Source organism: Mus caroli, chromosome 3 (genome assembly GCF_900094665.2).
Source record: "Mus caroli chromosome 3, CAROLI_EIJ_v1.1, whole genome shotgun sequence".
NCBI lineage: Eukaryota > Metazoa > Chordata > Mammalia > Rodentia > Muridae > Mus > Mus caroli.
The window spans coordinates 99,813,068-99,821,445 of record NC_034572.1 but is presented as its reverse complement, the minus strand read 5'-3'; the positions used below and the strand labels follow the sequence as shown (position 1 = coordinate 99,821,445).

Genomic DNA, 8,378 nt, shown 5'->3' with positions numbered 1-8,378 from the left:
CCCTGGCTGTCCTGGAACTCACTTTGTAGACTAGGCTGGCCTCCAACTCAGAAATCTGCCTGCCTCTGCCTCCCCAGTGCTGGGATTAAAGGTGTGGGCCACCACGCCCGGCTTACATTAGTTTTTAAGTCTAAAAATTTGAGAATTCTGATTAGCCTTTACTTAATCTGACTAGCAAAGTACCAATGTACTTGGTACAGAAAGCTCTTTAAGAACATGGAATCCATAGAGACTATGTATTTTCATAGGAAGGTTAGAAACCACTGATAAATTTTGTAATCTCCTTGGGAACTTAAAGAAAGGAACTAATATTTCTTCGCTGGTAGAAGTCTTATTCCACTTAAACTGCATAGGAAGTCTCTGAAGTGGATACTGGTTGTCTTAGCTTGCTAGTGTTAAGGTACAGTAGCAGACATTATCACAGTTTGGGGAGAAAAGGGTTTACTTCATCTTACAACTCTGAGCTCACACTCCCTCACAGAAGGAAGTCAAGGCAGGAACCTGCAGACAGGAACTGAAACAGGAACTCAGAGGAGCATGGCTTGCTTAGCCTGCTTTCTTATACAACTCAGGGCCACCTGCCCAAGGGTGACATCTGCCCACCTACATCAGTCATTAATCAAGAAAAAACATTACAGACTTACCTACAGGCAGTTTGAATGGAGGTATTGTTCTCAATTAATGCTCTTCTTCCTAGATAACTTTAGCTTGTAACTTTAGCTTGACAAAATAACAACAAACCACCCTCAATGGGGGCATTTAATATCACTATCACAGTATAAAACATTCTAGTTTTTGAAAGCATACAATCTGAAAGAATTTACATTAAAAGTTTAGTCTCTTTTATATATCATTTCTTTAAAGTTCTAAACCTCTCTAAAACATCCAGTGCTTCTCTAAAATATCCACTTTTTCTCAGATTTCTAAGTCTGTCAAGATTTCTGTCTCTAAAATTCTGAAGTCTTATCATCTTTGGGCTCTTGTAAAATCAAAAATGGGTTGCATATTTCTCTATGGGGGAAGAACCAGGGCACTGTCGCAATCAAATCAAGTGGTACTAAACTTCTACAGTGTAAAGAGTTCAGTAGTTTGACTTCTGGAACCTACTTTTGATCCTCTGGGCTTCAAAGGGCCTGGATCACTTCTCTGGTTCCATTTTCTGCAGCACACATAGCTTGTTTCCTAGGATCACGGCCAGGTCCACTCCAAGACCACTGCTGTCTTTGGTAGTGATGACAGGGTACTGGGATCTCCCTTGTAACTGGGCTGCACTTTCATTAATAGCCTCTCCTGGGATTTCTTCAGTACTCTAAGCCAGCTTCATGGTACCAAGCCTCAACTTCTTTCTATGGGACTCTCTTCAATTAGAGGCTTCTACTGCAACTGAGGGTTCACCTTCACAAGGGGCCTTTTTCATAGTGCCATGCTTCAGCAGTTCTCCATAACCCCTTGATGCCTTCAAAACTTTCTCAGCTTCAGCTAAAAGACAACCCAGAAAGCAAAGGTTTTTACTTGTGGTGTTGGTCTCTTTTAATCACAGTTCCAGCTGACCAGAGACTACAGATTTTTTTGTTTGTTTTTGATCTCTCTCTCTCTCTCTCTCTCTCTCTCTCTATATATATATATATATATATATATATATATATATTCCCCCCCCCCCCAAGACAGGATTTCTTTGTGTAGCCCTGGCTGTCATGGAACTAGCTCTGTAGACCAGGCTGACCTCAAACTCACAGAGATCCACCTGCCTCTGCCTGGCAAAGGTGCACACTACCACCACCTTTAAAAAGACTACAGATTCTTTTTCTTAATTTACATTACTACAGATTCTTTTTTTTATTTACATTCTAAATTTTGTCCCCCCTCTCAGCCCCCTTTGCAGAGTTCTTCCTCCTATTCCTCTCACCTCTGAGAGCCCCCCTCTAAACCTTCCCCCTCCCTAAGGCATCAAGTCTCTACAGGATTAGGCACATCCTCTCCCACTGAGGCCAGAAGAGGCAGTTCTCTGCTATATATGAGGGGGTCAGGGGGTGGGGGGATGTGGAGTTGGTTCAGACCATCCCAGGTGTTCAGGTTAGTTGACACTGTTGGTTTTCCTGTGGGGTTGCCATTCCTTTCAGTTCCTTCAGTCTTTCCCCTAACTTCCATAGGGGTCCCCAGACCTCAGTCCAATGCAGTATCTACATCTGTCTCAGTCACCTGCTAGTAGAGCCTCTCAGAGGACAGCCATGCTAAGCTCCTGTCTGCAAGTCCAGTATATCATCAGTAATAGTGTCAGGGTGTGGTGCTTACCCATGGGATGGATCCCAAGTTGGACCTGTCACTGGTCAGCCATTTGTTTACTCTTTGCTCCACTTTTGTCCCTGCATTTCTTTTAGGAACAGATTTGGGTCAGAAAATTTGAAGGTGGGTTGGTGACCTCATCCCTCCACAGGTGGCCCTGTCTAATTACTGGAAGTGGTCTCTTGAGGTTCCATATCCCCACTGTTAGGCATTTTGGCTAAGTATCCAAAATATATAAAGAACTCAAGAAGTTAGACTCAAAAAGCCAAATAACCCAATTAAAAAATGGGGTACAGAGCTAAACAGAGAATTCTCAACAGAGAAATCTTGAATGGCTGAGAAATACTTAAAGAATTGTTCAACATCCTTAGACATCAGGGAAATGTAAATCAAAATGACCCTGAGATTCCACTTTATACCAATCAGAATGGTTAAGAGCACTGACTGCTTTCCCAGAGGTCCTGAATTCAATTCCCAGCAGCCACATGGTGGCTCACAACCATCTGTAACGGGATCTGATGCCCTCTTTTGGTGTGACAGTGCACTCACAAATATAAAATACATAAATGTAAAAACAAAAAACTCAAGTGACAGCACATGCTGGGGAGGATGTGGAGAAAGGGGAACAAACACTCCTCCATAGCGGGTCGAATTGCAAGCTGGTATAACCACTGTTGTATCAGCCACTGTTCTATCAGTGGTTCCTGGAAGTTCCTCAAGAAATAGTTTCTACCTGAACACCCAGCTATACTGCTCCTGGTCAAATACCCAAAAGATGATACACCATACCACAAGGACGTGCTACACTATGTTCATAGCAGCCTTATTCGTAATGGCCAGAAACTGGAAGCAACCCAGATGTCCCTCAACTAAAGAATGGATACAGAAAATGTGATTCATTTACACAGTGAAGTACTATTCAGCTTTTAAAAACAAGGACATCATGAATTTTGCAGGATGGATGGGACTAGAAAATATCATCCTGAGTGAGTTAACCCAGACCCAAAATGACATGCATGGTGTGTACTCACTGATAAGTGGATATTAGCCAAAAAGTACAGAATACCCAGGATACACCTCACAGACCCTAAGAAGTTAAAAAAGAAGAAAAGCCCAAGTGAGGATGCTTCAGTCCCACTTAGGTTCTTAACATAAAATACCATATAAATGCCTCCAGTAGCATCTTTCTTCCCTTTGAAATGTCAAGTCAGGCCTCCATCATCTGCTTTGCTTTTAGCATTATCCTCCAGATAAACAGCTTACCAAGTTTTGAACACTCAATGACTTTTCTAACCCAAAGTTCTGAATTCTTTCTGCAGTCCTCCCCAAAATACATGGTTATATCTACCACAGCAGTACTCAGTGATCTGATAGCAATTTCTGTCTTAGCTTTGTATTACTGTGAGAGAGCCCATGACCAAAAGTGATTTGGAGAGGAAAGTGTTCATTTCAGCTTACAGCTCAGCTCACATTCCATCACTGAGAGAAGTCAGGGTAGGAACCTGAAGCCAGAACTGAAGCCACTGAGGAACACTGCTTACTGAATTGCTCCTCCTGGATGGCACAGCCCCCACTGTTGGCTGGAACCACGCATATCCGTCATCCGCATATCCGTCATCAATCAAGAAAATGTTCTACAGAATTGCCTATAGGGAGTCTGGATGGAGGTATGTTCTCTGTTGAGTTTTCTCTTTACAGATAACTCTAGCTTGTGTCAAGTTGAAAAAACAACAACAAAAACAAAATAAAACAACCAACCAGGGCATTTTTAATCTTAGGTTCTTATAAGGGATTAAAATAAAGGTAATTGTGTGCTTTATGAAAACACACAGCTCTAATTATTATTATGCTGATACAAAGCTTCCCAAAAGATGAGTAGCATAAGGCAAAAAAACCAGATGCTCAGTAATTGTATATGCCCTGCTTAAAAACATGAATGAAGGACTTAGTAACAAGGAACTATCTCTGTACCAGTAATCTGTTCTTTAGTAAAATTACACCGTTTTCCTCTTAGGTCTAGACAGTCTAGAAAGTTTCTTCAGAAATGACTGCTAAGTCAGGCTGGAGAGGTGGCTCAGCTATTAAAAGCATTGCTGCTCTTCTAGAAGGCCTGGTTCCATTCCCAGCATGTACATGGTGCCTCTCAACCATCTGTTATTTCAGTTTCAGGGGCTCTGATGCCCCTTCTGACTTTTGTGGGAACTGCATGCATGTGGTGCATGTATCTACAGGTAGACAAAACACTCATGCATATTATAAATAAATATATGAAAAAAGAAAAAAGTTGCTTCAGCTTTTTTTGTTATCCCCTTCTTCAGTGAGAGTTAAAGTACTTACAATTAAATGCTCATCAAAACTCCTGAGGGCAGTGAAAAATCAGATAGTTTCTTTTTTTTTTTTTTTTAATTTATTCTTCTCTCATACATTTCTACTGAAGTTTCCCCTTCTTCTTCTCCCAATCATCACCTCCCACCTACCTTGAGATCCATTGATCATTCAGAAAAGAGCAGGCCTCCCAGGGAAACCAACCCAACACTGCATAACAAATTTAAGTTTACCATTATTTTCAATCTTTAAGGAATGGATGCCCACCTAGAAATTAAAGTAAGTTGATAGAGGGAAGTTGGAGACATGGAGGAATGATGATAGAGGGTTTACTGCAGGAGAATACTTGGTATGTGAGAGAGTTGTTTTTCTACATGTAGGTAAATCATTTATTTTCACAGAGCAGAAATGAAAATGATGAAATGTGGGCCATGAGGAGGTAGGTTAATGTTGAAGGAGGTGCGTGCCCTGTATGGGCTGCTGTAGCTCACTGAGACCTTCAGAGAGATGATGATGCGTTTGCCATCGTTCAGTGCTCAGTGTCTTGGGGGTGTGCCATCTCTCTAGGAGTACAGTAAGCCCAGACAGAATGAGAAAGTTTGTTTTGGAAAGAAAAAAAAATTTTTAATTATTTATTTATTTATTTTGCCAGAGACTAACATAATTTGACAGGCTTTTTAAAAAGATAACTTTATATAATAGTTTGATTTTTTTTAATAGTGTCAATATTTTTCTGCTAACCTAATGTTTAATGGATTAAAAAAAAAGATTTATTCATTTGTTTATTTCATGTATGTGAATACATTGTCACTACCTTCAGACAGACCAGAAGAGGGCATCAGATCCCATTACAGATGGTTGTGAGCCACCATGTGGTTGCTGGGAATTGAACTCAGGACCTCAGGAAGAGCAGTCAGTGCTCTTAACTGTTGAGCTATCTCTCCAGCTGTTTAATGGATGCTAGTGAAGTAATTTGTGAGTTTATTTCTAATCTGCTTTTTAGATCCTAGTCTTTGCAGTAAAAAACATCTTCCTAGACATGTGTGGTGGCACATGCCTAATCCCAGCAATTTTGCATGTGATGGCTGTAGATGGATTTCTGTGAGTTGGGAGACCAGTCTAGTCTACAGAGAATGCCAGGTACACAGGACACAGGTCTGTCTCAGAAAACAAAACAAAACAAAACAAAATTAAAAAAACTTTGCTTTTGTTTGTAATTCTTTTTAAAAACCCAACTTTGCTAGTGTAGGCTAATTTATTCTAAGTTTTTTCACTTTACTCCCATGGTTTAATAACGGTATATAGCTTTTTGGTATGAAGTTTTCATTCTTCAGAAAGTATTTCACATGTAAATTCAAGTATTATTTTCTATATAGCTGTATATCTGAATTTTAATGATACAACTTTCATAAATTTAATTAATGTAAGAATGTCACTAATTTATGGAAACTTTTGGGAAGAGATCTTCAGATTTGTTTTTATGTCTGTGTTGGATGTATGCTGTTTCTTTTGTGTTCCTATGATAAGAAGTCTGGAACTTTACAAGCTCAGAATTGCTCAATGCTGAGGAACAAATCCTCTCACACTTCTGTCTGCAGGCAGGCACGGTGGTACTGTGCTAAGTCCTCCTCTCAGATTATTCTTTTCAAACATTCCTGTGCCTTTTGATACTTAGTTCCAAACCTTAGGACAGACTTCAGTAGTAAAACATGCCTTGACTTTTAAGTAAATGTTTAATAACCTCTGACTAGTCTTTTTAGTCAAATGTTACACTTTTTATACAGACTATCAGCATTATAATTCAGTAGCATTGTACCTCCAGCCTGCATTTAGAGCAGTGGATAAGTACAGTTTTAGAAGCTGTGTTGTCCCATTGTTCCCATTGTGCTTTAGACTTGGGCTGCTGTCACCAATAGAACAAGCTTGAGCTCCTGTCACCACTCAGTACCATCTGCTTGTGTGTGTATGTAAGGAATAGGAGGCCTTAGATAATGGCTACAAAGAGTCATTGCTGCTTTATTGTCTTCTTAGCTGGCTCTGTTTAGGTTCATGTATGCTGGGCTGAGTTTTCACTCCTTAGACCTTTAAAAAGTGCTTAAGTTGGAAAAAGTTATTTTAAAAACAATCAAATACTAATAAGAGAGTTGTCTTTACATGACGAACCATCATCCCTTCCCTTCCATCCTGTGGTTAATTTTCACAGTGTATTAAATCAGATTTTTAGTCCTATAAGCCACAGTGTTTTGTACAGCAAACCATAAAAAGTGTCAGTTGTTAAGGGGAAGGAGCAGATGAACAGTGCCGATGGGGTTTTCACGGCCATGTGTGTGAAGTTTGTATTAGTGCAGAGTACAACAAAGAAGGAAGGTCTTAAATTGTTACCTCCAAATCATGGGGCTATGGACAGTTATTTTAACACAGGGTCTCCTGGTGTAGCCCACAATGGCCTGAATTGGAGGTTCTTGTACCTCCAGGCTGCTGACAGTCCACCATCCCTGGCTCATTACATTCCTTTAACCTTTTATTTTTGGAGCTTTACCCATTATACTGTGTATATATTTTATACTCAGAAAATAAAAGCTCTAATATGAATTTTATTAGAGTGTGAAATTAATTTTAAAGATGAAAGTTCTTAAATTAGTTAAACACTGCATAATTTAATAAATATAGCATTTGAAGTAGAATTATGAGAATTTTTATATGATTAGAATTTGTTGTCAAACTAAACAGGAGCAAAATTGACTTTCTAGTTTCTGAGTGTGGGGAATGAGAGATCCGGAAAAGGTCTGAAGTGTTTATGATAGCGTGCCCTGGAAACTTTTATCATTGTAATTGCCCAGTTACATTGATTTTCACCACTTTATTGGTAATTGTTAATAACAGAACTTAATTTTATTCCTCTAAGTGGCATGCAAAGTCTCATTCTGTGTCAATTCATAATGTATCTGTGACCAACAGAATATTGGGCAAAAAATTTGATGTAATACTTGGTAGGTATTTTTAACCTCCTTCATTTTCAGTTTCTGTAAAATGGAAAAATGAGTGGTATCTAAGCTTTAGGCATGTCTGAAAGTTAAATAAGTATGCCTGACATACGAAAAGCACTTAAAACTTTACTCCTGCTGTTCTTATTACCAAAAGTTGGCTTTACTGCCTCTCAGACACTAGAGTAGAAGATCTCTAGAGACTGGAGGTGTATGTGTGTGCACATATATGAAGCCAGAGGTCAGTATCAGGTGCCTCCCTCGCTTCTTTTCAACAGTGTCTCATTACTGAACCCAAAGCTCACTGACTGAGCTAGCCTTTCACGCCGGTGAGTTTCAGGGATTGACCCCTCTCTCCTGCCCTCACAATGCTGTGCTGAGATTACAGATGCTGACTGCTGAACATACGCAGCGTTTGCTTAGTTCTCCATGCTGGCAATGCCAGGACTTTACCAGCTTACAGTACCCCCAGGCATTCCCCATTAGTTGAGTATGGCAGTTAGCAGTTACATTTAGGCAGGTTATGTTTTAAAGTTAATGTATAAAATATATCTTTGACATTCATATCTTAACTTTTTAGAATTAAAGTAACATGGGAAGTCTGTAACAACAGGATAGGCCGAGTGCTGGGTTTGCGTGTTTAAGTACTCATTCTCTAGTGTGATCTGGGGTAGAGCCAGGAAAGCCAGCTGTACTTTATAGTCCTCTGGTGTTCCTCAGGTGATAGAGATATGATACTCTTCCAGGTTTCTTTTTCTTTCCATGGTTTTCATTTTAGAATTAAAT

General features: G+C 39.7%; 1 protein-coding gene across 5 annotated transcripts in view; it reads left to right on the top strand.

The window, feature by feature from the left end:
* The window catches only part of Rap1a (RAP1A, member of RAS oncogene family), a 77,453-nt gene that overhangs the window by 11,057 nt on the left and 58,018 nt on the right, over positions 1-8,378 (top strand). Inside the window, exon 1 of one of the 5 annotated variants that reach the window (XM_029474955.1) lies at positions 3,932-3,950. The exons of the other annotated variants lie outside the window; for them this stretch is intronic. The gene's annotated coding sequence lies outside the window, so the exon portion shown is untranslated. Of the gene's footprint in view, positions 1-3,931; positions 3,951-8,378 lie in introns of those variants that run through there. 5 annotated transcript variants of the gene reach the window in all.